Source organism: Lissotriton helveticus, chromosome 8 (assembly GCF_964261635.1).
Source record: "Lissotriton helveticus chromosome 8, aLisHel1.1, whole genome shotgun sequence".
In the NCBI taxonomy this organism is placed as follows: domain Eukaryota; kingdom Metazoa; phylum Chordata; class Amphibia; order Caudata; family Salamandridae; genus Lissotriton; species Lissotriton helveticus.
Window position 1 is genome coordinate 1,012,762,056 of NC_136069.1, and position 19,475 is coordinate 1,012,781,530.

Here is a 19,475-nt window from a genome sequence, read left to right on the forward strand (position 1 = left end):
AGTTCAATAGCCAAATTACTTTCATTCACTTTTGTGTGGAACTTTATTTTTTGTTAACTTCTCCTGGCTGCACGCATTTACAATACTTCTACTAAAGCTGTTGACAATGTTTAAGCACCATTAACTGTCAAGATAAGATCTCTTCCCATGGAAAAAGCAGACAGCTTCTATCACTATGCTGGAATGTTTGCTTTTTATTACTTAGTTGTGTAAAGCAGAAGCTTTAGACTTTGAACGTTTGTGGCATTTCCTATTCATGACTTAGTACCTTTCTTTCTCCTTTGTAGGCATTATCGGATAGATTTTTCAACTTAATCTATTTCGTCATTATGATCAAATTCTAAACGCTGTAATAAACGTGAGAGCTATGCTATATTTTACTACTAAACAGGCAGCCACAAGTACAGTTACCTTGCAGGCAATAGGGCCATGGTTTGAATTGTGTAGCAGGTGATGTGGCACCGGGACCAAAAGCTGTCAGAACTTCCCTAAACACCTAATATTTTACTACTACACTTGCAGACACAATTGCAGTTATCTTGTAGTTAAAATGTGCTTGAATTGAATGGTACAACAGGGGCAGTGGCACCAGAGCCAAAAGCTCTAGGGACCCCACTAAACACAGAATATTGCTAAATTTTACTAGTAAACAGGCAGTCACACATGCAGTTATCTAGCAGGCACTAGGACCATGATTTCAATGGTGCTGCAGGTGCGGTGGCACCTAGACCAAAAGTTGTCGGAACTCCTCTAAACACAGAATATTGCTATTATATCAATGATTTCTCTTATATCCCTCTTTCACTTTTCAAAAAGTTGCCATCACTTACCCACACTATACCACTAGTAACAGCATAATATATTGCCTTTTTGTACATAAACAAGCCATAACACTAACCGACTTTCTGCAACTTATAATGATCAACTGCTCAGCAAGCTACAACTCACAACAAAAAACAGCTGCTTATTAATCACATAGGAGAAACCTAATGCATTTACCAATGCTTTTTAAATCTGTCACTCTTTAAATGTTATTTGAAGACACGCTGCTTGCCTAGTGACTTCAATAGACTGAAAAACAGGTTCGAGTCTCAGCGTAGGCTCAACATCCTGTGATTGTAGGCAAATCACTCAATCTCCCTGTGTCTTTAAAAAATAACTGGGGCCTTATGTAAATGTAGATCTTGTTCATGCTCCAATACCTTCCGGTAGGTTTTGCGCTGAATAAAAGTGCAAAAATAAAAAGTAGAGTTAGCTCCATATAAATACTGCACATGTAATTTGTACCTTAATCAGGATCTTATTCCACATGCATGTAAAGAACGATTGAACTCCCGCCCGCCCTCGACGTGGTGCTTTGTAATACTGACTTTACTGTTACCGCTCTGCTTTTCCTTGCAATAACTTGATACATTCTCCTCGCTGTACCCCAATAGAACCTGCACTCGCTATCTAATGTTATTTGTGCTCTTTAAGGCTCTACACAATCTCCCTCATGGCACGGTTCTTAAATCTCCTCGCAGAATAGTCTCCCTGTACCAGCGCTGGTTGCTTTGTCGGCCATGTCAGATAAGAAACATTCTATGATTTTTTTTTTTGCCCTGCGTTTTATACAGACCCGAAGGTATCCGAGCGCTTAACAGCAGCACCTGTTACGTTACACAAGGACACATTCATTTTTGGTAGACACAGGCCGATTAAGTGATTTGCACAGAATCACAGGATGTTGAGCGTCATCGACAAGACTCTAACCTGATTCCCCAGATTTGAGATCAACCGCCCAAGCAGATGGCCACCAGGCCTTGACTGGCCGTTGCGGTCTCCGGGCAATCCCCCGGTGCACCGCAAGGGTGGGGGCCGGTTTTGGGCCCTGGGGGCCGTTTTTGTTAGCTGCAAAATCGGCCTAAAACCGGTCCCGGCAAAGAGCTTGGTCACACCCCCAGGGGGCCGGCCGAGCACTTTGCCAGGGCCAGTTTTGGTTCTCAGTCCCCTCTCCCCAATTTGTGTGTTTTCATCTCTCCTGTCAACCAGGCTCCTAGAGCCTAGCATCTCTGGGTATCAACAAGTCACAGAGCATAGTGCTGGCTTCTCTGAACATTCAGCCAGTGGGCTGAATGAATGAACTGTACTCCTGTACGGTTTTCTAATGCGCGAACGAGGACACAAAGTCAACAGAGCGCGGCTCATGAGAAGCATTTGCAGGGGAGAGGAAATTGGTACAGATAAAACATATTTAAAGTTAGCCGTGTAACGGGAGACAGGATAGACTGGATGGTGCTGTTTCCTCATTCAGTGCAATTCATGATGGTTGTTTTCGCCCCACCACACAAATTTCACCAGCTGCTACTGAAACAAGGTCACCACAGACTTGAAATCATCGTCTAATAAGGTCAATACAATTAAGTTTTTCAATAGGGAAATCTCACTAAAGATAGTGAGCTTGATCATTTTTATATTTGAAACACTTTTACATAAAGAACTTCTTAAAACTGTTGCTAGTTGACAAAATAGGATATCTGCTTGTACGACTTTATATTTTGAAAGCCAGGGCATTCTTTAATCTTTCCTCTTCTAGTTTTTCAAAGGAATCAGAGACTTTACTGAAGCAAAGTGCCAGAGCAAAGGCACAGAAGAAAGATAGGGGCTGATAATATAAAAGAGCCAATGCACACCACATTTACTAAAGTTGATACTCTTCTCTTGCTTCAATATTGTACACCTTCTCCCTGAATCTCTGGAAGTTGGTAACGTAAAAAATAAAAAAAGAGGAACATTAATATTGCTGTGGAGGGCCCGAGTCCTCCGAAGATCGCTGACTGGGCTAACGATATGGACTGGAGTATGGTGACGGAGAAGCCCATATACAAATCCAGAGGGTGTCCGAAAAAATGGTCACAAATATGGGAGGCATGGGATTCCTATAGGGGAGACATCTGTGAGCCTCCTAGAGTTGGAGGGGATATTGACGCTGTAAATTAGCTGTATATGACTATTGTTATCTGCCCTATGTCAATGTGTCTACTTTCATATAGACGTTTTACCTGCAAGTATGCTACTGATCACCTGCTAAATGTTGCATTGTAACCATGTCATGCCTTTTTTCAATAAAAAGAGTTAAAAAAAAATATGGTGGATAACCGCGAATATGAGTCTTTGACAAATGGCTAAAGAATCCGAAATGTTGTGCTCTTAATGGCCCTATCACATGTTTCATATAACATGGACCTGACCCAATGCGCAGCACAACACTTTACAAGGGATTAATATAAAAAAGAAACAGTACAAACAATATAGCATTAATAAGGTAGGCAGCATAGTGTACAGCTTGCGGTTACCAAATAACAATCACATGCACAAATAACATCATTGTGATACTATTTCCATGAAGTGGGATACATTTAAGTGAAAAGAAAAACAAAATCAAGTGCCATTTATTGCAATGGGTGAAGTGCTGTTTGAATTACAAATTTCTGCTCACCCTTGAAGGTTGAGTCGAATGGGCTTGTCCCAACAATTGGTGGGATGGAACTCCAAGCCTTGGGAGTAGTGCCCAATAAAAATGACTTTAGTGTTTTTTCTACCTCAAAGCACACATTTTTAAGAAGAAGGTATTCTGAGATTCTAAGGTACTGCTTGTAGGAGAGTAGGATCGGCTTACTATGGTTATCCCCACTTTTTGCTGGTGTTTCAGGGTTTTTGACTTTAGTCTGGCTGGGGCCCTGCTAACCAGGACCCCAGCCTAGCTGCTTCCTCTCTAAATTGATTGCATGTACATTAGGCACACTCCAGATTGGTTACTGGGTTACCCTTGTGAGTCCCTAGTATATGGTACTTTAGGTACTCAGGGCATATGTACCCCAGAGGCCTACCAGGGGCTGAAGCTTGTATTATGCCACCCCTGGGAAGCCTTCCAAAATGGCACCACAGGTCTGCTACTGCAGCCTGGGTAAGGTGGTGCATGCACCCCTTACTAAGATATAGGCTACCTATATCTACCTTATATCACTGACACACATAAACCTATAAGTCACTCCTAGGGCAGGCCTTAACAATCCTGAAGGCAGAGTGCTTGGTTTTGTGTGAGAGGGTGCCCAAGCATGAGCTGAGCCCCTCTGCAGCTTTCAGAATCACTTCTCTGTAGCTGTTCTGTGAAGCAGCCAGACCATATACTCGAAGTGCATTATAACTTTGCGGTTCATGCTAACTTTGGAATGGCTGCATGGAAACATGTTGTGTTTGGTGTTAAACACTTTGGAATCCTACATCCCACCAGTCCTCGCGGCGAGGGTAGAATTCCACCCTTCTAGAAGGAGAAGGCATGTACACACTTACTTAAGAGGGAATAGTTTAAAAGAGCCCTGGCATCACAAAATGGATGCCACAAACACAGGTCTGACCTCCTGCTGCTGTACGCTGGGCTACTTCTAGTCCAAGCCCCCAGCACCATTTTCACTGAAGATTGTGGGCCTACACTCCACGAGTGTTCCGCGGGCCTGCTTCTAGCATTTCAGCTCGAGGCTCCTTCCCGATCCCTTGTCTGTCGACTGGTGAGTCCCCACGAAGGTAACTCTTCTGTTTCTTGGGCTTTCCTGGTTGCTCCAGACGTGCCCGGACTTCCCTCCAAAGGGCGAGTCCCTCAGACCTTGCTGGTCTGCACCGAAGACAATCTTTGCGTTCTGCGTGGGTTGCTGTTGCCAAGGCTTGTTGGGTCCAATCTGGATACCGACGCTGCAGCACTCTACATCCTTCGTGGGACAGCTCGAATCCAGCTCTTGATCGTCGTCGACTCCTCCTGGTCCTCGTAGCTGAAGAGTCAAGTTTCACCTTCTTCACATGAAATCACCCGACATAGGTTGACATTGTCACCTGGCCTTCCTGGTCACTGGCTAGTGACCCAGACTCTGCTTTCAGGTTCTTCAGATCTTCAATCCACCCTTGGATCCATCCGGACACTTTCCACTTGGTCGCCTGCAGCACTTCTTCGCAGCTCGCCATGGGAAACGACGGCAAAACCCAACATCAAAAGACCCCTATGCACCCAGCTTCCCTGGGTGAGGTAACACGAGTACTCCGTGCTCCCGTGGGTCTTGACTTTCAAACTTCCTAGTTCTCAAGGGGTTCGCTCCTAGTCTGCTCCTAGTCCACTCCTAAGTGTCCTTAATCTGTAACTTTCCAACCACGACTTTCCCCATAGAAGTTAATGGTGATTCACGGCTGTGTTTAGACACTGCACGCATCCCCAATGGGTCCCCTGTGTCACTACCTTGGGTGGTTCCAGGTGGCCCCAGCGGTTCTAAAGGCTTTAGGCCTTGTATCCATGTCAGTCGTGGTTCTTATACCACTTTCTTAGTATATGGTTTGTGACGCCCCTAGGGCTAATCATATATTGTGCTAATTTACTGGGTGTTGAATAAGTTAACTTGTGTACTTTTGCCACTAGCCTCATCAAGAGACATGGGGATGTGTTTAGAATAAATACATATATTTTATATATATATATATATACCTGGTGTGGTTCTCCTTTCATTTGGTCAGTACATGAGACTATAGACTGGTAAAAGAAGCTGCTTTATATTCCTTCAAGACTTAGCCTGAACGCTGCTCTCCACAGCTACCACTAGCATAGGTTTCTATAAGACTGTCTTTAACCTACCATCAATAAGGGGTTGTTCGGACTGGTGCAAGGTGCCCACTAGAATAATGGACAGCATATAGCAGGCCAACCTCTCACACTGCTGACCTAACAAAATGCCAGTTTATGTGGAAGACAGTTTGGTGGTCTACAGTGGTGAGTTTTGAGTTTGATGAAGGCGAGTTTGAATATGTCCCTTGCCTCCAAAGTATGCCAATTAATAAATATTGATACCAAATTAATGCAGGAATAATTTTGGACATCAGCTTTGTGATCAAGCGAGGGGCAGTTGTGGGACTGCATGGCAGTGATATGGAACCAGGAGTCCTGCAGATCCAATGTCACCATCCAGGCTCCTGGATTCAGGGTAGATGGAACCTGGGCCTGAGTGATCATTTTGAATTTGGCCTTCGACAGGCAAAAATTGAGGGATTGAATGTCTAAAATGGGTCAAAGGACTCCACCCTTTTTTGGCACAGGAAATAACAGGAATAGCACCCAGTCCAGATTTCCAAGACCGGGACTCTTTCCTTGGCTTCTTTCTTCAATAGAGCCTGGACTTCCTGCTGCAAAATGGTCAAATGGTCCTCCAAAAGTAGCTCTGATGTAGTCGGAAGAGGCGGCAGGAAGGAAAGGAATGGTAGCGTGTAGTTTCGTTAGACCATCTGCAGAACCCAATTATCAGATTTTATGGCCTTCCACTTGTGAAGAAAATAGTGATTGAGCCTCCCACTGGGTGATCGTGTGCCGCTAAGGATAAACTAAAGCGTCTTGCAGGCTACTACTGCAGATTGGGAAGTTCACTGCTCCTGCTGGCCTGGACATAGTATGCCTACTCTGACCATGAAAGGACTAGGATGACTGTTGTTGGAGTTGTGGGCTTTGATGCTATCTGAAGTCGAAACCCCTAGCGACTCCTCGAAGGGGGGAAAACATCGGGGGATTCTGCCTTGCAGGTGTTGAAAGACAAAGGGAGCAAACAGTAGCTCTACTCTTCCTCATTTTATCCTGTAAGGACAGGAAGCCTTTTCCACCGTGGGCTTGGAGTAGTCCTGCGTGAAGATCATCTTCTGCCCATTTCATGTGATCTGGTGTTTTTTCTGTGCGAAATTAAAGATGGCTTCTGTGTGTTGTGTTCTCAGAGGCTTGCAGATTATTGGGCGAGCCGCGCTCCTTGTTGTGGATCTGTACGTGGGGACTCTATGAGCTCTATCCAGCTCGAACTGATGGTCAAATTTTAGGTTTGTAATTTGGGGACCATATCTTCGAGGAAGGCCAAGCATGAGCCCGCTTTATCTTCCGCCCTCTCTGGGACTCATAGGATTCTTATGTTCCCCCGCCTGTTGCGGTCTTCCAATTACGCTGTTTGCTTCTGTAGTGTTGCTGTGAATTTATTAGGGTTTTCAGCTCTTTGTTTACGTTTAGGTCCGCATTTTCGTTGTCGCTTATTCTTTGTTCCACTGCAGTTAGCCTAGTGTTAACTGCTTGCATGTCCACCCTGACTGCTACTATCTTCAGTTGTATCGCATCTGTGGTCTGCTTTATTGTCTTGGCCAGATCATGAACATCCGCCAGTTTTTTAAATGGTCATCTCTAGGGTGCCTTTGATGTCTGCTTTCTGCTGGATTGGTGAGTCGTATATTGCGGGTTTACCCTTGGTTTTTTTTAGCTGTTGCTGGAGCCTTGCCTCAATCCCAGCCATGTTCGCCAGTCCTCTCTTCTCCTGGTGTAGTTCAAATCTCCCCCTTCTCTTTGTTCCTGCACCTGGCCCACTGTGGGTTGTCCTCTCGTGTGTCTGCCGGGGCTGTTTGGGCTCCACTGTTGGCTCTCTGTTTGTCTCTTGTGCTGTGCTTATGGGGTCAGGTTTTCCTTATGGCTCCTTGTCTCGTCCGGGTGAGTGTCTGTGACCGTGCCTTGTACCCCTCCCAGGTGTGCCTGTGCTGGTTATGTTTTCGCGGTGGTTCTTGGGAGCTTGCACTGTGCCTGGGTATTTCCTAAGCACGGCTTCCCTGTTTCCTCACTATGACTTCTATAGCTGTGTCACTGTCAGGGCTCCTGAGGGGGCCAACGGTTCAAGTTAACTCTCCAGTAGCTTTACTCTATAAGTGACGCCTAAACGTCACCTGAGAAGCCTGTGGCTCTTTTCCACAGATGGCTCCGGAGCACCGCACTAGCGCCGGCCGCTCTGCCTAATCAGTCTTTTGTATTCAAGCCTGACTGGATAACGTACTTAGCCACATTCTGGCTGTCTACAGAGGTCTGTGCCAAATTGACGTGAAGCTCTCTCAGGACTGCCAGTAAAACTTCAGCAACCAATTTCCATAATGCAAGGGAGCACCTTTCCAGCAAACAGCTGACTGACTGACCTGAGAATGTGGGTAGTGGAAGAAAACATCCTCTTCTGAAATATTAAATTTTTTTTTACTCTCTGGTTTGGACTGGGGGAGGGGTGGGGTTCGACTTAACTGGGCAGAGTGGAAAATTAATTGGGGTTAACCCTGCTAGTGGAGTTCTGTACTACCAGGCTCTCAGAAGTAGGGTGTAGCGTTAGGAAGGCAGGGTCACTCGGAGCGGGATTGGGCCCAAATACCAATGAGTGCATTAGTCAGGGCCTCTTTCAACGTAAATAGGGGTTCAGATGAGGATTGTCTAGGTAGTAACACTTCTGAGAGGACGTTGGTCTTTACCTTGCAGGAAGAAAATTGTAGATAAGCCTAAGCCTTTTACCGCCTTTCTAATGACTATGGCAAATGAAGCAGACTCTTCAGTGGAAGGGCAACAGGTGGAACCAACCCTGTGTCAGGGAAAGCGTCCATATAAACATTGTTATCACATTGATGGCAAATTTGTTCCCACCATCACCAAAAGCTGGTTAGCTCCTGTCAGAGTGCAAACGAGCAATTGTTGGAGCACTGGAAGGCAGGTTCTAGGCCAAGGCACTGTCTTAATAGAGTCCAAGTGTTTGGGAGCTGTGGTTAGGGGCTAGCGATAGAGCTCAATCTCCCCTTCAGCACAGGTCGAGACGGATTTGGCTCGGAGTTGAACGGAAAATGGAACAGATGTCCTCCTTTGGCATCGGGGTTGTTAGTGTTGGCATGAACATGCCAGGAACCAGCATGGATCATGGAGCCAGGCATGGAGTAGGCTCTGGACCTGGGGCTGAACTGAAAGCAGGTTCAGGAGGTACAGCTGGTGCCAAAATCGAACCAGCCAGCAGTAACCAGACAAGAGGCCTTCGCAGAACCATGCCAAAAATGCGGCTCATGGCTTCCTTAAATGCCTCAATCTGTTGTGGCTTCATCGCCATACCCGGAAATTCAGAGTATATCCGGGTCAGCAGTGGAATTACCTCCTCAATAGGAGACCTGGGACGAGACTGCAGGGCACTTTGATGTTATTGTGACTTCTCAGACGAAGAGTGTGAGGGTGAGACAAGGCCCGCTTGGAATTCTTGTGCTTCTCTTTGGATTTGTCCATGCACGAAGACCTGCCAAAGAAGGCTGTCGACCTACACTACCTGCACTCGTCACTAAATTGTATCTCCTCATTACTGGGAGTGAACAAATTAGATATTGTTTTTAACCTTACCGGGTGAACTCTGGAATAAATTGATCTATGGGTACCGCCGTGGCATTTTTAGCTCACTACCTCGCCTGCTCCACACCCCTGCACTCACCATCACAGCGTTCTAAATAAAAGATCTCTGCCAAAGAGCCCTCTCGTGGTGCCAGTGGGGTATTGCAGCGCTGACCCCACGAGGAGCAAACACCCGATGATGAAGCATGACACTTTCACAGGTGTGTTAGGGCATTATTTCCTAATAAGGAAGATCCCTTCCTAGTACTAACCATCTACCTGTATATCAACGCTTCATTAGGAACAGCTACAGCCTTGTGTTCTATGTATTGAGTGGTGTAAAGCAGAGTGTAGTAGAGCATAGTGGCATAGAGCAGAGGGATGTAGCGCTGTATGGTGTGGAGTGGCTCAGAATTGAGTGGAATGGCGTAGAGTGGTGTGGAATAGAGTAAAGTGGCATAAGGGAAAGTGTCACAGGGGAAAGTGTGACAGTGTACTGTGGCGTAGTGTAAAGTGGCGTAGCGTACAGTTGCGTAGCGTAAAGTGGAGTAGCGTAAAGTTGCAAGGAGTAAAGTGCCCTATCCCTCACAAAGCCAGGCAGGGGAGAGCTTAGAAAGGCACAGGTGAACGTCCACGCTCAGCAGAGACCTCATAGTGGCATGAAGCCTTCATTCCAGTCAAAGACTGGAAACAACCAGGATGATACTGGGATCACCAGCCTCTCTATGCCATCCAGTAGAAGGTAGGCGGGCCTTGTGTTTGCAGCATTTTCTTGACGCTTCCTGTCTCAAGATTACATTTAATCTCAAAAGTAATGGTGGGGACACCAGATGTAGGGGTTATGTAATTTAGACATTTGCCGTCAGTTTTACAATGCATCTAATAGTTTAAGCAATGTACACCATCCTATAAAGCAGAAATAATTGAAAGTCATTGATCAATACAACTATTAATGCAAGTTGCAGCAGGACGTATGCTACACCATAAATTAATTGACTGTTTAACACAGATTTTATTGATATTTGATTAAGAAAAAAAAAACGTTTTGTAAATAGAGGTATGTTGGGTGTCTTTTGCAGTCAGATTTTTATGTGGGGTACACAATCTTTGCTCCAGTGACACATTGCCTATTATTAAAATGGCATTAGGGAATAAGGAGGTGAAGATAGTATTGGAAAACTGGGGGACATGGAAGGCAAATGGCATACAAACTGTACGAGGTAATTTATGGTGGGCCATTAATTGCTCAGACAAGTTAACAGTGAGGCCTGGATTGTCCACTTACTCAGTAAGTGGGAGGTGGTTGGTTGCTTGTAGAAAAAAACTATTGCCGTCATTACATTACATCCCAACTTAAGATTCCAAATACTACTTTGGATTAATCTTTTCATACTTATTGTTATCTCGGATAAACCATTTGCAATATGGAATAAATAAATAAAATCCTCCTGATACATAACGAATAACGTTTGGATGCTTTAATACCATCCTGCAGTGGCACTGTGTTATATGGTTAAGCACATGATTGTAAGCAACATGAGCTCTACTGTGTAGACCTTTTTTCAGACTGGTACTTGCTCAATTATCTCTACGTTTACATCTGTAGCATGGATGGGACTTAACCCCTAATTCTTTGGAATCTAGTCCTGCTCTGGAATGTGTCCTGTGCCTAACAGGTTTTCTTTCTACCTGTACCCTGGGACGCTGATACTGAGCCTTGGAACTTCTAGTGACACAGGGAGGTTAGTCCTTCTGGGGAGCCAGGGCTCACCATTCCCTGGTTGCGTCACAGTTAGAATAAGGATCCACCCCAATTGGCAACTATGTTCAATTGTGAGTAATTTCTAGATAAAGGAATAATGAGTGCACTCCTTGCTTGAGTGATACAAACTTAATTAGGTGTTTCTTTTAAATCTTAAAAGTATCTAAAATTTGAGGCTAACCCAGGAAAAAAAGGAGCAGCTAAAAGGAAAGCTATCCAACACTAATCCAGAAATAGGGTAATCTTGTTCGGTGTAATTCAAACTCCGAGAGAACTCCATCTCCCAAAGACGGCCTCTCTTTGGGACTTTATCACTAGGCATTTCAAACCCACAAAGAAACAGGTATTTGATTCTCTTTTGAGTAATTTGTTTGCAAACTCTCAAGCTTTACCCCCAGGTTCGGAACTTTGTTCTGCAGCAGAGACAGGTTTACCCATTCTTTTTGAGTGACTTCAGATATCCTCGTTTATCAGCATCACCATGTCTACAGTTTTCAGATGGTGGTAAATTAATATTGCAACTCATGTAGAGAGAATCCTTTTATTGATTAATTTTCCATTGCTAATTCGTCTTAATTGTAAACAATAAATATGCTTGTAACAAAAAACCTCTAGGGGGTTTGGGAGGTGTTACTATTGGCAAACACAACAATCTAAACAACTTAAAATCCTTGAAGCAATTAGATGCTAAGGCATTGTCTTCTGAAGCTGCAGATTCTTGTAATGAATCTGCAGCATCAATGTCCCCATATTTTCTAACAACGATACAAATCTAGAATTGCCACATTCATTAACTCTCTTGTCTATATTTCCCGTCGACCAATATTAATCTACAGGTTGGGAAAGGTTAATCGTTAAGTTCTAAAGAGCTGGATCAAATAGCTTTTTGTGATCTTACTGGCTAAGAAAAACAAAGTTTCCTTTTATCCTGAAGTTTCTGCCTCTGTGAGCCAGTCTGCCTGTTACATCCTCATAAATGTTAGTTAAGACTCAAGTCTGAGAGGACCCATTGAGCCATAAACCACAATAGATCATTTATTAATGAAAACAAATCGTGTGCTCATTCCCAATCAAATAGATCTCTGTGACGCTTCCTGGCATCCATATCCAATATGGACAAAAAGGCCACCTTGAATGTCTAATGCGAAATAGTATAGAATTTGTGGCTTAATCCAAAATGAGCTTAATAATAGTGGGCAGGGGATACACACCCCTAATAATCACTACAGACAAAGCTAGGTCTTCCAGAAACCACAGAGATTGTTCTTTGGTGTCGGGGAAGTCTGCAGTCACAGGTTTACTTATCTACAATGTGCATGGTTAAAAAAAACAGTACTAGAAAACATGTAATCTTGTAATTCCAAGTACTTTGCTGCAGGCACACCCTGAAGGTAGTGGCTTGTTGTCTTCTCTGAAAGTGTTAATACGTTTGTTGAAGGTTGATCCTCCGGTGCTCTTTTAACACTTTTCTCTACTAACTTTGACAAAGACATGAAAAAGATGCTGACAACATGCAGTTGGATTTTAGCCACCCACATTACCATAAAAAATAAGAACGCTCAACAGAGGGTGTTGTTATTATAAACATTTATATCCATCAAGCTATAAAATCATTTGAGGATGATCTTGTTAAGTTTGATTCTGACCTTCCCAATATAAGTAATGGTTATCTTGATTCGAAGATTATCTAAAGAGACGATTTTAATTTAAAGATTGATTTTAATAACCTGGGCAATGCTCTGCATGGCTAATTTTTTACTTTTGGTATCCTAGACAAGTCTTTAAGCCACAACAGTGGTTCTATACGATCTAAACGCTGCTTGTAATTTTATTTCAATATAACTTTCTTCATTTAAATTGTAGATATCCTCTTGATAATCCTGCAAAAAGTACAATTAGGCACAGCAAGGGAACCATCCCAAATGTCCATACATTCGTCTCACATGAAGATATTATTGCTTGCAAGAATTTTACTGTAATTTATTTTAAAATCAGTGATCATTTTGCAATGGACCTGCAGCTTATTGGATTTAACGCTAAAATGGCACACTAGACTCGGTCTTTAAATTAAAATTATCCTAAAAATATCAGCCTACAAATTATTTAGGAAAATCTCCAAGAAATGTTCAAGATGAAGATGGATAAACTTTCCTTTTTTTTAAATTATGATTTTGAATGATTTAGCTGCAAAGTTACTATCATGTTTGCTATTGAACCACCCAAACAAAGCAATTTCCACTCCGAAACAATATATGAAAAAGGTCAGATTGGTTTGATGCACAATGCTTTAATCTAAGAAAGGAGTTTAATGTACAAAATAGGAGAAATGGTAAGGCGAAAAATACTAAAAGGCTTCTCAATTTAAAGAGAAAAAAATTCATACTGAGTACTTATGCAGAAAATAAAATTATCATCCGAAACGTTGGGTAGAAATGTTTGCAGTCTATATGTTTCTGCCAAATTGTAAATGGGGTGACCAGCGTGAGCCCAGACACTCTTCGATATCATGTTCCAGAAGACAAATGAGTTTATTTCAGTTCTGATTTATACAAAAACTGTACTGATAGTGGTCATTCCATTTTGGTTGGTCATTATTTAGGCTCAATGAAAACCTGTTGGAATGAGTATTGGTTATAACTCTGAAGTTTAGGGGCTTCCTACTCACCTTGGCACATGACATTACCTTGGCAGGACACTTAGGCCAAAGTAAGACTTGGGACTGGCCTGCCCCTCACTTTCACTGGCCTCACATCTCAGAGGACACCAAGGAGTTGTTTCGCTCCTGTACCACCTGTCAAGCCAGTGGTAAGTCAGGTGGTACCACAGAGGTTCCCCTCATACCACTACCTGTGGTGGGGTTTACCTTTGAAAGGGTTGGAATTGACATAATTGGTCCCATGAACCCTCCAACTGCATCTGGACACAGTTACATTCTAGTGGTGGTGGACCATGCCACTAGGTATCCAGAGGCAATACCCCTTCGAACTACCACAGCTCCTGTGGTGGCCAGGGCACTCCTGGGATTTGTTTCCAGAGTGGGTTTCCCTAAGGAGGACTTAACTGACAGAGGTACCAACTTCATGTCAAGTTATATCACTGCAATGTGGAAGAAGTGTGGAGTGAACTACAAGTTCACCACACCCTATCACCCACAATTCAATGGGTTAGTTGAGAGATTCAGCAAAACCTTCAAGGGCATGATCATGGGCCTCCCCGAAATGCTTAGGTGAAAATGGGATGTCTTGTTGCCCTGCCTTCTTTATCTTTGCCTACAGAGAGGTCCAACAGAAGGGGGTTGGCTACAGCCCTTTTGAACTTCTGTTTGGGTATCCAGTTGAGGGTCCCCTGTGTTTAGTGAAGGAGGGATGGGAGCTACCTCTCAAACCACCTAAACAAGACATTAAGGACTATGTACTTGGTCTCCACTCCAGGATGGCTGAGTACATGACGAAGGCCAGCAAAAACCCTTAGGCAAGTCAAGAATTACAAAAAGCTTGGCATGACCAAAAGGCTGTAGTGACTGTTTATCAGCCAGGACAGAAAGTTTGGGTGTTGGAGCCTGTAGCGCCAGCAGCCATCCAGGACAAGTGGAGTGGACCCCATACTATACTTGAGCAAAAGGGAGAGGTCACCTACTTGGTGGACCTTGAAACTCACAGGAGCCCCCACAGGGTGCTCCATGTAAACAGGCTCAAACTCTATGTGGACAGGGCAGACATGGGCTTGCTCATGGCTACTGATGAGGGACAGGAGGAAGAAAGTGACCCACTCCCTGACCTCCTCTCACAGAACCCTGATGATGGCTCAGTGAATGGTGTAGCTTTGACAGGCAGACTCACTGAGCAACAGCAGACAGATTGCAGGAAGGTCCTTAATCAATAAAGGCATATGATTTCTTTCACTGTTAGTCAGACCACCTGGTGTACCCATGAAGTGGACCCAGGTGAGAGCCTACCTGTTAAAAATAAGATTTACAGGCAGCCTGACCATGTCAGAGATTTCATCAGGACTGAGGTCCAAAAGATTGTGGAATTGGGAGTGATTGAATCCTCAGATAGCCCTTGGGCTAGTCCAGTAGTCCTGGTACCCAAACCTCATACCCAGGGTGGTAAGAGAGAACTTAAGTTTTGTGTGGACAACAGGGGGCTTAATGCAGTCACTTGGACTGATGCTCACCCTATTCCTAAGGCAGATGAAATCGTTGACACTTTGGCCTCAGCCAAGTTCTTGAGCACATTTGACCTCCCTGCTGGGTATTGGCAAATCAGACTAGCTAAGGATGCCAAAACAGCCTTTTCAACCCCTAGTGGGCATTATCAATTTATTGTGATGCCCTTCGGTTCAAAGAATGTACCTGCCACGTTCCAAAGACTGGTGAATAATCCTTACGGGCCTGGAAACCTACAATGCAGCATATCTTGATAATATAGCTGTCTTTAGCTCCACCTGGGAGGATCACCTGTCCACCTGAAGAATATTTTAGAGGCTCTGCAGAAAGCAGGTCTCACTATCAAGGTCACCAAGTGCCAGATAGGGCAGAGTAAGGTTGTGTACCTGGGCCACCTTGTGGGTGGAAGCCAGGTTCAAGCATTGCAGAGCAAAATCCAGACCATCATGGACTGGGTTGCTCCCACAACCCAGACTCAGGTCAGAGCTTTTGTGGGCCTGACTGGGTACTACAGAAGATTTGTAAACGGATATGGGTCTATAGTGACTCCCTTGAATGATCTTACAACAAAAAGAATGCCCAAGAACGTTCACCCGGAGGTAGCAATTCCTAACTTCATGGCCAAGGCGCAAAGCTTCGTTATGATTTTAGGCTATAAGGTGAATAATGGAGAAACTGAAATTATGGAATGGAATCAGGCCAAGCACAGTTTGGGGGTGAAGGTCCAAATGCGGTATTTGGGTATCTTAGTAACACAGAAGCTGGAAGACGACCCTAGAACAAACTGGAAAAAAGTCAATCAAGAGATAGGGAGTCTATTGGTCAGGTGGGCTAGTTAACCCTTAAGCATTCACGGCTATGTCAATCTCATTAAGACGATTGTCCTCCCAAAAATCACTTTTCTCTTTAATTCAATTCCTTTATCTTTTTATAAAGATGATATAGCTAAGCTCCAGGGGAAGATAGGCAGTTTTATATGGGCTTCGAAGGGGCCCAGGATATCCTGGACAAAGTTGAGGAGGAGGGTGGAGCTGGGGGTGTTGGCACTTCCAGATCTCCTTGCATACTGTCATGCATTTCATTTTAAGAATTTTCGTATGCTCGCTAACAAAGTCGATCGTTTTCCCTGGGACTACCTTATTGGGCAATGTTAAGGGATGTGAGTCAAGGGCAGAGCCACTTCCTTTTTAAACATGGAGCCCTGAAATACTTCAAAAAGATGAGACTGAAGATTTTGAAGGGGGCCTTAAGAACGTAGATGTACTTTTGGAAAAAACTAGGAGTTCCTTACTACTCGTCCAGGGCCCCGATTTGGGATTCTCCGGGAACCCCTGAATGCTTGAGAGACCAGCTTAGTCAGCCATTAAAATCTGCGGGTTACTTTATTGGGGAGATCTCAAAACGGCATCAAGCCTAGCGAGTTGGGAAGTGCTGAGTAACTGTACCAGGGTACAATTAACAAGGCTCAAATACTACCAACTTTGTTCTTGGTGGGACACACAATCTTGGGTAGAGGAGGAAGAGGACTCTTGGATCGACCAGGTGATGGTAACAGGCTATCTGAAAAAGGAAGTTTCCTTGTGGTATTGGGCCTTTGTGGAGGCTGATGATGACTATAAGAAGTGTGGCTCAATGGTTAGAGCGGCAGACCCTGATGCAGAGGTCCAGCCCAGGACCAGGGTCCAATTCCCCGCCTCGGCGTGTCTTGGGCTCAAAATTCCACGGACCTGATAATTCTCGCCTCGGTGCCTATTCCAATCATGGAGTCCCACTCTGCAACTCTGGGCAATAGCTTGCTTAATCTCCACAACGGCCCCCACAACGCTAAGGATGCCTGGCCTCCACCTTGGGGGTGCCCAGGAGTGGACACCTCACAGGGAAAGCCAGGATGGGTTCCACAGCGGTATTCGTACAAGCGCCTTGAGACCCTTGCGGGTGAGTAGTGCGCTATACAAGTATCAATTTACATTTACTATCTCTGATATTTTTAATCTCTAGGTAGAAGAACTCAGTCGAAATCCTAAGCAGGTTTGGTATGATTATTTTTTTATTTAACGAGCTGTGGTGAAACCTGCTTCGCTTAAGCGTAACCATCTTTTCAATACTCGGAGTTTATTGGTCCCCAGCCAAGCTGTCAAGAGTCACAGGAAACCCCTACGTATGCCCAAGATGTATGCTTCATCAGCAAATGATATCCAACTGTTCATGACGTGTCCGAAGATTGCTTGTTATTGGACTAAGATATGTAATTTCCTTGCGGAGGTAACGGGTTACCAAATAAAGGTAAGTCCTAAACTTATATTTTTGGGGTTTTATCAAGATGGTCCAGCTCGAATAAACACTGTCAACTCCAAATTTATTTTCTATGCAATTCTCCTGGCGGGACGGGACATTTGTAGGCTTTGGAAATCTGGAAGCCCACCATGCTTCTCTGACTGCCTCAACAACATAATCTGCACCAGTCAGTCGGATGTGGCCGGCAACCCTAGAAGTAGGGAGAAAGTATGGATATTGTTGGTGGGGTGGAGCCAGCGTTCCAGTAGGTCCGATGATTAAGCCACAAATGCTGTCAGTCCTGGCTCTCCTTGTCTCAGATTCACCTGCTTAGGAGATCGAATTGGAAACAGCAGTATTCTTGTGTGGCAATGCTCTTCCCCCCGCCTTGGTAACTGAGACAAGAGTAATACCAGCAAGAGAGTTAGAAGAATGAGGAAAAAATAAATAAAAAAGATGTTGGGGTAGGGGCTGTTTTTGTCACAACTTAATGCAGAGGGTCAGGATCAACCAGTAGCTTTTATTAGCAGAAGGCTGACCCCCAGAGAGAAACGTTAGTCAGCCATTGAGAGGGAAGCCTTTGCTGTGGTTTGGGCTCCGAAGAAGCTGAGGCCATTTGTTTGGTACTCACTTCATGTTCAGACAGACCATAAGCCCTACTTATGGCTAAAACAGATGAAGGGTGTTAGAAATGGGGATCTTTAGTTGGCAGCGGCTTTCGCAGAGGTCCAAATAGGGATCCTTCTTCCTAAGTCAGAGTAAGGGGGCTACACCCTTTGATAACCCCTGCTCAACCCTGTGGTAACGTAGCACAAGCAGACAGGACTATCTCAGAGGCAGTGTGTGAAGCATTTATGACCATACACAATAACGCAGGAATGACGATACAAACGGACACCACAAGTAGTTATAGAAATATAGTTATCCTTATATAGACTGAACACGAGGCTAAAAGCACTCAAGGAACCACAATGCACATAATTACAGATTCACCTCAAAAGCAATAAAGGCACTCAAAAAGCGTGTGGAATGAACTTAGTTCGAGGTCGGTGTCCACGCGACCCTGTGATTCACAATGTGCCTGAGATTTAAAGGGGCACTGCACGTTGCCTCCCAAGGAAGCCGCAGTGATGACAGGCGGACTCGCAGCGCCCACAGCTCCCAGCTGTAGTGGTCCGCGGTGTTCACTCACAATAATCCTGGAACGGGGCTTAAAGGCAGGCACCCAGCGGCACACGCAGGTGATAAGATCCTCGAAGTAGTGACAAATGCGGGCACTAAGCGGCACAGCTCTTCAGCTGCAGCAGCCCACGATAGGGATGATTCTCGTATAATGGCAAATGCAGGCACTCAGCGGCACAGCTCCTCAGCTGCGGCTGCCCGCAATAGCGATGACTTTGGGTAACATTGGCAAATGCGGGCTCTCAGCGGAAAAAGCTCCCCAGCTGTGGCAGCCCGCGATAGCGATGACTTTGGTAACACAGGCAAATGCAGGCTCTCAGCGGAAACAGCTACTCGGCTGCGGCGGCCCACAATAGCGATAATGATGACTTTCAGCCCGCGTTCCCCGCTGGAGAACCAGAGGCTCTGGAATTCTCAACAGAGGCCTCATCTGCAAGTAGAATCCCTCTCAAATAGGAATCCAGGTGGCTAATGGGTGAAGTCTAATGTCCCTGAGACTTCAGCAGGAGGCAGGCTCAAATCAGGCCCATGGGTATTTGCTTCAGCAAGATGGATGAAAGTTTCAAAGTCCTTTCCCTCTAGTTACACGGACATCTTGACATCCAGAAGTAACGCACCATGCAGGGGTTTTAGCACAGATCTTTATACCCCAAAAGTCTTAGTTCTCAAAAAGTCACAAATCACTGAACCCAGCTAGAACCAATTTGGTATCGTCCTGGAGCACTTTGTTTACAAGGCTGCGTCCTGCCTTTCAGGAAGAGGGGGTCTGCCATCAGACGCACAGTGGGAGGTGGAGCCATCATTCACCATGCCAGGCACAGCCCTGCTCAGATCAAAGGGTCAACCCTCCCCCATACTCCAACTGCAGATTTCTCTATTCA

The 19,475-nt window shown here is 44.8% G+C and overlaps 1 protein-coding gene across 1 annotated transcript in view; it reads right to left on the reverse strand.

Moving 5' to 3' along the window:
* The window catches only part of SMS (spermine synthase), a 711,777-nt gene that overhangs the window by 131,639 nt on the left and 560,663 nt on the right, over positions 1 to 19,475 (reverse strand). The window lies entirely within an intron of this gene.